Here is a 9576-nt window from a genome sequence, read left to right as displayed (position 1 = left end):
ATAAGACCCATTTGAAATACATTTGATGACTTAAAAAAATATTAAGTTTCAATGTTGAAATGTAGTAAGAGCGATCAATAACAATCAATTATTTTGTGTCTACGTCAGACAGAAAAAATCACTTGAAATTATATCTCTGAAATTGGTTGAAACTGGGTAGTTTTAGGTTAAAAAACCATAAGTTTCATCGTTGAAACTTAAAAAAAATTAAGGGATTTTTTTATTATGCCCTTGTACGGGATTGAACCAGTGCGAATTGCAAAGCAAAATGAGTGGGCGACGGACTTGGCAGACGAGTGCCCCTGCACATTTCCGGAAGAACTACTGCATACTGGAAGAGGGACTTACGTGTGAGAAGAAACTACACGGCACTTGTACTGAACTAAATATCGTACATGATGACTGGATTTGCTAGATGAAAAAATCCTATATGCTGAAGCAATATTATCTCATATCTCACAAAATTCACTGAATTACTATGTTTTCAAGCCACACATATTTTTTTGCGGGATAATGTGGGCTTTATTCCTCAGAAACAGAATTACAGCCTGCTAGTACATCATGAGTAACGCTATCTGGCACACGGCACAACCAACAAGCGGTGCTACCACCCGATCTTTCTATATACTATATCACTAAGCTTCCTAGGATTGAAGGCCTCACAATCAATTGAGGTCTCCAATTAGAATTTGGTCACCTAATTTTGATCGGTCAACAATTTCTCAAAGCTCTTCCATTTAATTTTTTTACATACCCAAGCCTCTATATCCGGTGAGGTTTTCGTGCTGAGATTCAAACATTTGGATGGAAGTGACCTATGGTGAGTTGTGGTTGTGGCGCGTGGTATTTTTTTGGTACACGGCGGGGTAGAAAGGCATTGTGGATACAGGTTTTTGATTCAAATTTTTTGAACGGGTGTGGCTATCGCTTTGGTTGGTTTAGGGCTTTTGTACTGCATGTGGGGTAGGCTGATGTGTTCGGTGTTCTTGCGTGCTTATTTTGCGTCGCTGTCACGTTGGAATTTGATGCTTTTACGTATTTGAATTGGTTGGTTTGTCTCCTGGCCGATGTTGCCCAATCGATACGTCGCTTTCTTCTGTTCTTGCCGCTATTGGTCATGCCGCTTTCTGATTATCATCGGTGTCGCTTTGGTCGTGCTTTGCGATTTGGGTGCCGATGGGCAGCGGCGTCTTCGTGGAGATATTTTGCTCGGTTTCTTCCTCCTCTCCGTTCTCTCCGCGTGTCCCGTGCTCTCTCGATCCTCTCATCTCTTCTTGAGGGCTCCCGTCGAATCCGGTGCCACCGCCCACCGTCGTAGGTGACTATAAAAAGATCCTTCTCCCCGACGGTCCCTACCTCAACTCCTTCCCACCCCATCCCTCTCCTCCGCCCCCGCCATCTTCTCTCGGTGTGGCCATATGGCATATGGGAAGCGGGCATGGAGGGCACGGCTGGGGCGGGGCCACCAGCGGCGGCCATCTCCATCACTGCATCATGATTCCGTCTCGGAGCAGCAGCGGAGGCGATGTCCCGGCATCCTCTTTCCCAACCGTCGAGGAGGACTGCCGCGGCTCTTTCCATGGGGCTTCCGAGATGTTGACCGGGTTCTTGCACCGGCGGCTGCCTGAGAGGGACGCCCAGAGATACATGGCCTTGAATTGGACCATCACCAGCATCTGATCCTCTTCGTGGTGGCCATGAGGTAGGGCGTCGTCGAGACCCAGTCCCGCAAGTTGCAGTTCACCTGTAAGCATGCACGATTCCCTTTGCCCCCTTCTTCCCTCTGTAGAATTTATTATTCGATCAGGCTGCGATGTGGAAGCTCATCTTGAACTGAAATTGGTGTGTGACTGTAAGTCTGTAATGAACGAGGGGTTAGTTTGGAAGTAACAGTTTTGTATTATCTGCCGCTAGCTTTTGTTAGTTCCATGCCATGATTAGGTCTATATTGATGTGCAAACTGCAAACTAGACAGCACAGTCTGTAGTATGGGGCGTGTATGCAGTCATCTAACTTTTGATTGATTGTACAAGTGTTGTCCTTTTATCCGTAAAACCCGCATTAAAAAGACAGATAAATCTGTATATTTTTTCCAGTACATACAGAACTGAACTTATTTCATTTACAATTACAGAGCTAGCTGTACTTATTCCATGTTTTCTCGTGTAATTATCCAGTAAGTAAAATAATGTTTTATAAGAATAATAAACAGGCATTTATCATTGTGTAGGATTCGATTGGTTCTTTATTATTTTGTACACAAGCAGACACGTTCCCATGATGAAGTTGAGTATGTATGCACAAGCCTCACCTTACGTGAGAGGAATTGTGTACCATATGGTGTGGATACGACTCAAGGGTTCGTTTTTTGAATCCCAGGCTGATGTTTTACTCTGCCTTTCTTAGTTTATGGGAGTTATTTGATTCCATATAGACCTCACAATCGACTGTCGATTTTCTTCGCTTTGGAGCTTTTGACAAGGAATATTAATGTTTCAACAGGTCACTATATATGTTGGTTATGTAAGTGCATATGGACTACAAAAGGTGAACTCACATGAGGTCTTTTGCTCTTCCCTGTTCTGCAGCTATTTTTCCAGGTTTTTTTGGTAATCTTAACATCCATAAAATGGCAGCAAGATGCATGTTAATGGTATTCTTAACCACATATTTATTTTAGATTGTTAAGCTTTTGGTAAATGTTGTTCACCTCCTCCCCACTAATAGTGTGTTTTCTAGAGCTATATCAGTTAATACAAACCTGCAAATAAGTTATACGTGGACATGTATTTTGATGTACAAACTCCATCATATTAACTACTAATGTGACAATCCCTTAACTAATGCTGCCTTCATATACTGAAACTAGTGGAAGGAAGTTGTCTTCAGTTTTTTCTCATACCACCGAAGTTTCTCAGCATTCACAAGATGAGGATTGCTGGGGTGTGCCCTTTTAGCTGAATTTTTCACTACTAATGTAAAGTATTATACATCACATACACAAGTGCAATAATGTAAAAAATGCTTCTGCTGGTAGACTAAGCATACACAAGTGCAATAATGCCTGCAAGGGCGTCAAGTAGATTAGAGGATCTACGTCCAATAGGTTGCCATGTCTAGAAAGGCGTGCTTCAGGTTTCTGATAGAACCTCTGGATCGCTAGGCTAGATCAATCCGGTAACCTACCTTCTGCCTTGCCTTGCGAGCTTGAACCAGCAGCCATGGTGATGTTGTGGCGGCTGTGATGGCAGTGAGATGGCGGCAGTGGTGTGCTTCCCGTGAGCACCGCGCTAACCCTAGATCGGTAAGGAATATCGGTGGGGTTTGCGGCAACGATTAACCTCGTGAAACGTGCCTCGACCCCTCACCTCTGTTTATATAGCACGGGTCACAGGGGCCCACCAACCATGGTTTGGTTGGGCACCCCCGATCAGGGCGCGAGTCAAGGACCCGTCGAGCCGTTGGGCTCGATCGGGAGAAGATTAACCTAATATTCTTCCCCTTGATCTCAACTTTACTTTTAACTTTATACTTTCTAGTTTATTTGTTTCATCACATATTGGTACATAGAACATGTTTCATCGTCACAGCTTAATTGCCGTTAGAATCATACAGCTACAACATACGTTATGTTCAGAAGCAAATTTTGTTCCTTTTGGGCCTATCCAGAAATTATAAGGTTTTTCCTTAAACCCATGCCGGCTAAGTGTTTTTTGAACACATTAGGTGGTAAGCCTTTCATTAGCGGATCCGCAAGCATATCCTTTGTTCTTATATGCTCGAGACTTATAGTTTAATCCTGGACTTTATCTTTCACAACATAATAACTTATCTCTATTGCTTTGGCAGTATTACTCGACTTGTTGTTGTGAGCGTAAAATACTGCGGGTTGGTTGTCGCAGTACATCTTTAATGGTTTGTGAATACAATCTACCACTTTCAAGTTGGGTACAAATTTCTTTAGCCATATCGCCTGCCCCGTGGCTTCGAAGCATGCTATGAATTTTACATACATCGTGGATGATGCAACTATCGACTGTTTGGAGCTTTTTCACGAAATAGCTCCCCAACGAGAGTAAAGATGTATCCTGATGTGAATTTTCTATCATCTCTGTCCCCCGCAAAATCTGCGTTTGAATACCCTTTTATCTCTAGGGAATCACTTCTCCTGTATATTAGCATGTAGTTCTTTGTGCCTTGCGCATAACACAATGCTTTTTTTATCATCTTTCAGTGCTCCATGCCTGGATTCTCTTAATATCTACCAAGTACCCCGGTGATAAAAACTAAGTCAGGGCGAGTGCACACTTGTGCATACTGTAAGCTGCCAACTGTCGAAGCATATGGTACTGCTTTCATTTGATCGATCTCGTACTGGTTCTTGGGATATTGGAATTTTCCCAAAACTATCACCCTTAATTATAGGAGTTGGTGGGACTTTATTCGCATGCATATTATACTTTTTAAGAACCTTTTCTAAATATGTTTTCTGCGACAGTCCTAAGACTTCATTGTTCCTATCTCGATGAATTTCTATGCCCAAAACATATGATGCTTCACCAAGATCTGTTATGTCAACAATTGAGGATAAGAACTTCTTTGTTTCTTGTAGTAGACTAACATCACTGCTAGCAAGCAGGATATCATCCACATACAAGATTAGGAAAATACATTTCCCAAATTTAAACTTTGCATAAATCCATTTATCCTCAATATGTTCTTTAAATCTAAAAAAATTAATCGGTTGATTAAACTTTAAATACCACTGTATAGAGGCTTGCTTTAATCCATAAATGGATTTCTTTAGGCGGCATCCCATAGTTTCCTTGCCTTCCATGATAAAACTCTTGGGTTATTTCATGTAGATCTTTTCTTTTAAATCACCATTCAGAAAATGCCGTCTTAACATCCATTTGATGTAACTCTAGATCAAAATGAGCAACTAATGTCATTATGATTCTGAAAAAATCCTTACATGAGACTGGAGAAAATGTCTCATTATAATCTATTCCTTCTCCTTGTATAAATCCTTTTGCCACGAGTCATGCTTTATACCTTTCTATATTTCCTTTGGAGTCATACTTAATTTTATAGACCCATTTACAGCCTACTGTTTTGGCTCCTTTAGGAATTTCCTCTAAGTCCCAAACATCTTTGGAACTCATCGATTTCATTTGGTCTTCCATTGTCTTCATCCACATCAATGAATGAGGGCTTCTCATGGCTTCTTCATATAAGGTGAGATCTTTTTCCATATGAACCATTTATGTGTTATAAACTTTAAAATCAGTAGAAATAGCTGGCTTTCTTGGTCATGTAGACCTTTCTAAGGGCCTCAGTTTCTGGCACATTATGTGCCTCAATTTCTGGCACTTCTTCTAAAATTTGTTGTTGCACCTCCCTTTCATGCTCAACAACGGGTTTAGTCGGCTGCTGACGGACAGGTTCCATGTCTATCCCCATAGTTGTCATGGGTGGAGTTGCAACTGGTAGTGAGAAAAATGGCTCCTGAATCATCGGATTAGGTGCATGCACCCTTTTCTCCTCAAGATCAATTTTTCGAGCTACCAAGCTCCCCCTCATCATTTCATCCTTTAAGAAGACTGCATGTCTTGTTTCTACAAACTTTGTATAGCTGTCTAGGCAGTAGAAACGAAAACCTTTTGATCTGTCTGGATAGCCAATTAAGTGACAACTTACTGTTTTGGGATCTAACTTTGCAATATTTGGATTAAACATTTTGGCCTCAGCAGGGCACCCCCACACCCTAAAGTTTTGTAGGGAGGGCACCCTTCCTGTCCATAGCTCGTACGGTGTTTTGGGCACCGACTTGCTTGGCACTCTATTGAGAATGTGAATGACGGTTTTAAGCCCCTCCATTCATAATTCCAATGGCAAGTTGGAATGACTTATCATGCTGCGCACCGTATCCATAAGTGTACGGTTGCGTCTTTCAGTTACTCCATTCTTTTCTCTCATAGTGAGATACATTTAAAGCACATGAGTTATCATATCTTTCTCTTGCCAGAATTTCTTCCGCCATACGGGATTTTTGACATAATATTATGTCAGCTTTACATCGTTACGCAGGTATTTTTCCAGAGTAAGTGGCGTCGTCGAGGTTCCTGCAGTCATGAATAGGGGACCTAGGAGCTGAGCTGGTTCGGGGATCACAGGCAGCGCCGTCGACATAGAGCTGGTGAGATTTCTGCTCCATTCCCCCCCCTCCCCACGACAGCTTCATTCGGCTGAAATTGCAGTGAATAGTGTATGTTTGCAGCTATGGCAATTCTTGTACTGAATTTTTTGCCATTAAAATGCAGTGGACAGTGTGTAATTTTTTGCAGCTATGGCAATTTATGTAGTGGAATTGCCATGAAAATGTAGTGGCCAGTGTATGTAGGCTGTTAGAGTCCATGAAAATTTGTTGGAAATGTTCTGCATTTTTTTGGGTCCATGGCAATTTCAAGGCGGAAAACATATCAACATCATGGCCATTTTGCCATGTAGCTTGGTAGCATCAAATAAGTATTGCAGACATCATAATATTCTTTATTACACAATTTTGCTATGATATGTTTTTGATATGGCAATTTAAGATGTCAAAAACATTTGCAAACTTGCCATGGCAAAGTTAATATGTGCAAAAATATGGTAAACTTTTTTTTGTAATTAAGTTTGTACAAAAAAATGGCAAACTTCTTTCACTAAGATGTTCAAAAAACATGGCAAACTTGCCATGGCAACAAAAGATGTTCAAAAACATGGCAACTTAAGATGTATAAAAACTCGGCAAACTTGCCACGGCAACTTCTTCCTTTTTGTGAACTTCATAGTGTTGGCAACTTTTCCTATTGTAAAGATGCAGATTTGCTATGACTTCTTCCTTTTTTTACGCCATTTATGAAAACATAAACTTGAACATGGCAATTTCTTTCATAGAATGGTAAAAGACCATGGCAATTTTGCCGTGCAGAAGTCTAGTAGTTTATTAGTTACAGAAAAACTGGGCTTTAATACTAGTCATAACTTAACATGGGCCTCTTTTTTCTTTTTCACAGAAAAAAGGCATGTAGGGGCCCGGTGGGTGGGGGCATTTCTGCTGGTTCGTTTTCCTCTCGAACAAATCATTCGGTCGATGCCCCTGCCCTCCCAAACGATCCGTTCGGGTAGGGGTGTCTGCAGGCCGAACAGACACGCCTTTATCGGGGTCATTTAATATGCATTTTCACGATGGCATTTTAATATTTCATAAGGTTTTCATATTTTAAGAACATGGCAATTTTTAACTTTCTAGCATGCCAAAAAATTAGTTTATTGCCATGGCAATTTCAAGCTTCATTTTGGCATGCAATTTTTTTTGTGATGTCAACTTTTCTTTATCACAACATGGCAAAAATTCCCTTTCATTTTGCCTGGCAAATTTACTTTAACAAACATGGCAAAAAAATCCTTTCATTGCCATGCAATTTTTTTTTACTCTTTTTTGCCATGTCAAATTTACAATTTTTGGTCATGGAAAAATTCTCCTTTTATTTGCCATGCCAAAATAAAGAAAAATTATGGAGCATGGCAAATTTAGCTTTCTACTTGCCATGTCAACTTTTACTTTATTTCGCCATGGCAATTTTTAACCTTCATTGCCATGGCAATTTTACGGTTAAATACTTGGCAAATTAATATCTACATACATGGGAAATTTTACTCTATTTTTGCCATGTCATAATTTTACTTTATTTTCCATGGCAAATTTTTAACTTTATTGCCATGGCAACTTCAGTTTTACATACATGGCAATCTTACTGGAACATACATGGCAATTTTCACTGTACTTTGCCACGTCAAAAAATTACTATATTTTTTTCCATGACAATTTTACCTTAAAATACTTGGCAAATTTACAATTTAAATACATGGCAAATTTTACTCTATTTTTGCCATGTCAGAATTTTACTTTATTTTGCCATGGAATTTTTTTAACTTCATTACCATGGCAAATTTACTTTTAAATACATGGCAATTTCGCATGGTCAATTTTAAATTTGTTTCATGGCAATTTCTCCATGTTTTTATTTTTTTGCCTGCGTGTAATTAAAACACCACAGCAATTTTCCTGTATAAGTTTTTCTTCTCGAATTCCATACAAAGCATGTCAATTTTAATTAAAACATCATGGCAAATTTTAATATTTTTAAGCATGCCAAATTTGAGATTTTTTTACCTTGCGCTACTTTATTTTCGGACCACGGCAAAATATATTTTTTTCGACCCTGGAATTAGAATTTTTCTTTAAACTTTTTGATCAAAGACATACCCACTAACTGGTTTTTTATGTGCTCACGTAGCAGGATTTTTTGTGTTTCTATTGTAAAAGAAGCGTCATTTTTTGATTTTTTAAGGACTGTTTTTTGTTTATAAAGCTGGGCCTTTTTTAGCCCTTTTTTGGTTTTACGTACACGTGCTGAGGGAAGAGGCTGAAAGGGTTCGGACTGGCCTTCCACCACACCGAACGACACAATCGTTCGTTCCATCGCTCCTCCCTGCCGAACCTTTCCGTTCGGACCGGGGTTCTCCCAGACCGAATGGTCGGGAGTTATCGACGTCCTAAAAAAAGATGTGCTCCAAAACTATTTTGAGTTCCTAGAGAACTCTCCGAGAGCTACTCATTTTGCTTTTGATGTTTCGTTGTGACTATCACTGTATTATCACTGTACTACCAATATAAATTCAAATTGGATCTGATTATTGTTTATCTCAAGTTAACCAAAGACATTGTACTTCTGTTGTGTGATGCTATTCTAATCTATATAATGTTGTAAGACAATTCGTACTGTAGGTACACTGTCATTTCTTCAGTTTGGTTTCTGGTCCATCGTTAGTTTGAGTAGACGACGAAACAAAACAAATAAGATACAACTGAAGAAGATAACAGTCGTCATGGACGCAAGAGAACAATAGACCAATGTTCTTTTTTCTTCCCTCATCAACCCATCGCTGACCGTCTATATACCCACCAATGAATATAATGCGTTTAATCTAGGTGTCAACATGTACTTTCTTCTAAGGCACACCACGCGTGGTAATAATAAATGTACGGTAAAGCTAATTTCCTGCCGGCAGAAAATTTACAACAGATCCGCACGACATGGATTCCGTTTATTCTGGATCGAACGGTACCTGATAGTTCGCGAGCGAACCACCCGTTTTTTCTTATCCTCGCGTCTTTCTCTTGCCTATATTTTCTCTTGATCCCGTTTTTCTCTCGCAGTTCTCTTCCCCGTCCCGTTTTTCTCTCGCACAACCGTTCTCTTTCAAAGAAGAAGAACAAAAATAAAATGCAATCCTAGGATTTGAACTCAAGCCATCAAAGATAAGTCGTTGCCCTTCTACCAACTGAGCTAGCCCAGCTTCTACGTAAATAATAAGAAAGACAGTTTTTTTAAGATGAAGTTTCTGCTCCTAGGTGCCAAACCAACAGTAGAATCAAATTCAGATAAGTTTTTTGCCAACCAAGTGATTCGAACCGTGCATGATGTAGTAGTTAATTTAACTAAGCAACCATCTCACTGATGTCTC

The 9576-nt window shown here is 39.9% G+C and overlaps 1 long non-coding RNA gene across 8 annotated transcripts; it reads left to right on the top strand.

The window, feature by feature from the left end:
- The first annotated feature begins 1069 nt into the window (after positions 1-1069).
- LOC125539293 (uncharacterized) lies at positions 1070-8752 on the top strand. 8 transcript variants are annotated; one of them, XR_015617174.1, is made up of 7 exons: positions 1070-1746; positions 2231-2359; positions 2503-3915; positions 4235-4346; positions 5129-5238; positions 6073-6199; positions 7062-8752. It is a non-coding gene; the product is annotated as an uncharacterized LOC125539293 (long non-coding RNA). The 8 variants fall into 8 exon arrangements; XR_015617170.1 differs by adding an exon at positions 5427-5525 and having other exon boundaries at positions 2503-4346; positions 6091-6199; XR_015617169.1 differs by adding an exon at positions 5427-5525 and having other exon boundaries at positions 2503-4346.
- The last annotated feature ends 824 nt before the right edge of the window (positions 8753-9576 follow it).

This window comes from Triticum urartu, chromosome 2A (genome assembly GCF_056163025.1).
Source record: "Triticum urartu cultivar PI428250 chromosome 2A, HENAU_Tu73, whole genome shotgun sequence".
Classification (NCBI taxonomy): domain Eukaryota; kingdom Viridiplantae; phylum Streptophyta; class Magnoliopsida; order Poales; family Poaceae; genus Triticum; species Triticum urartu.
Note: the sequence above shows the minus strand (reverse complement) of the source record. Positions and strands in the feature narration are given on the sequence as shown.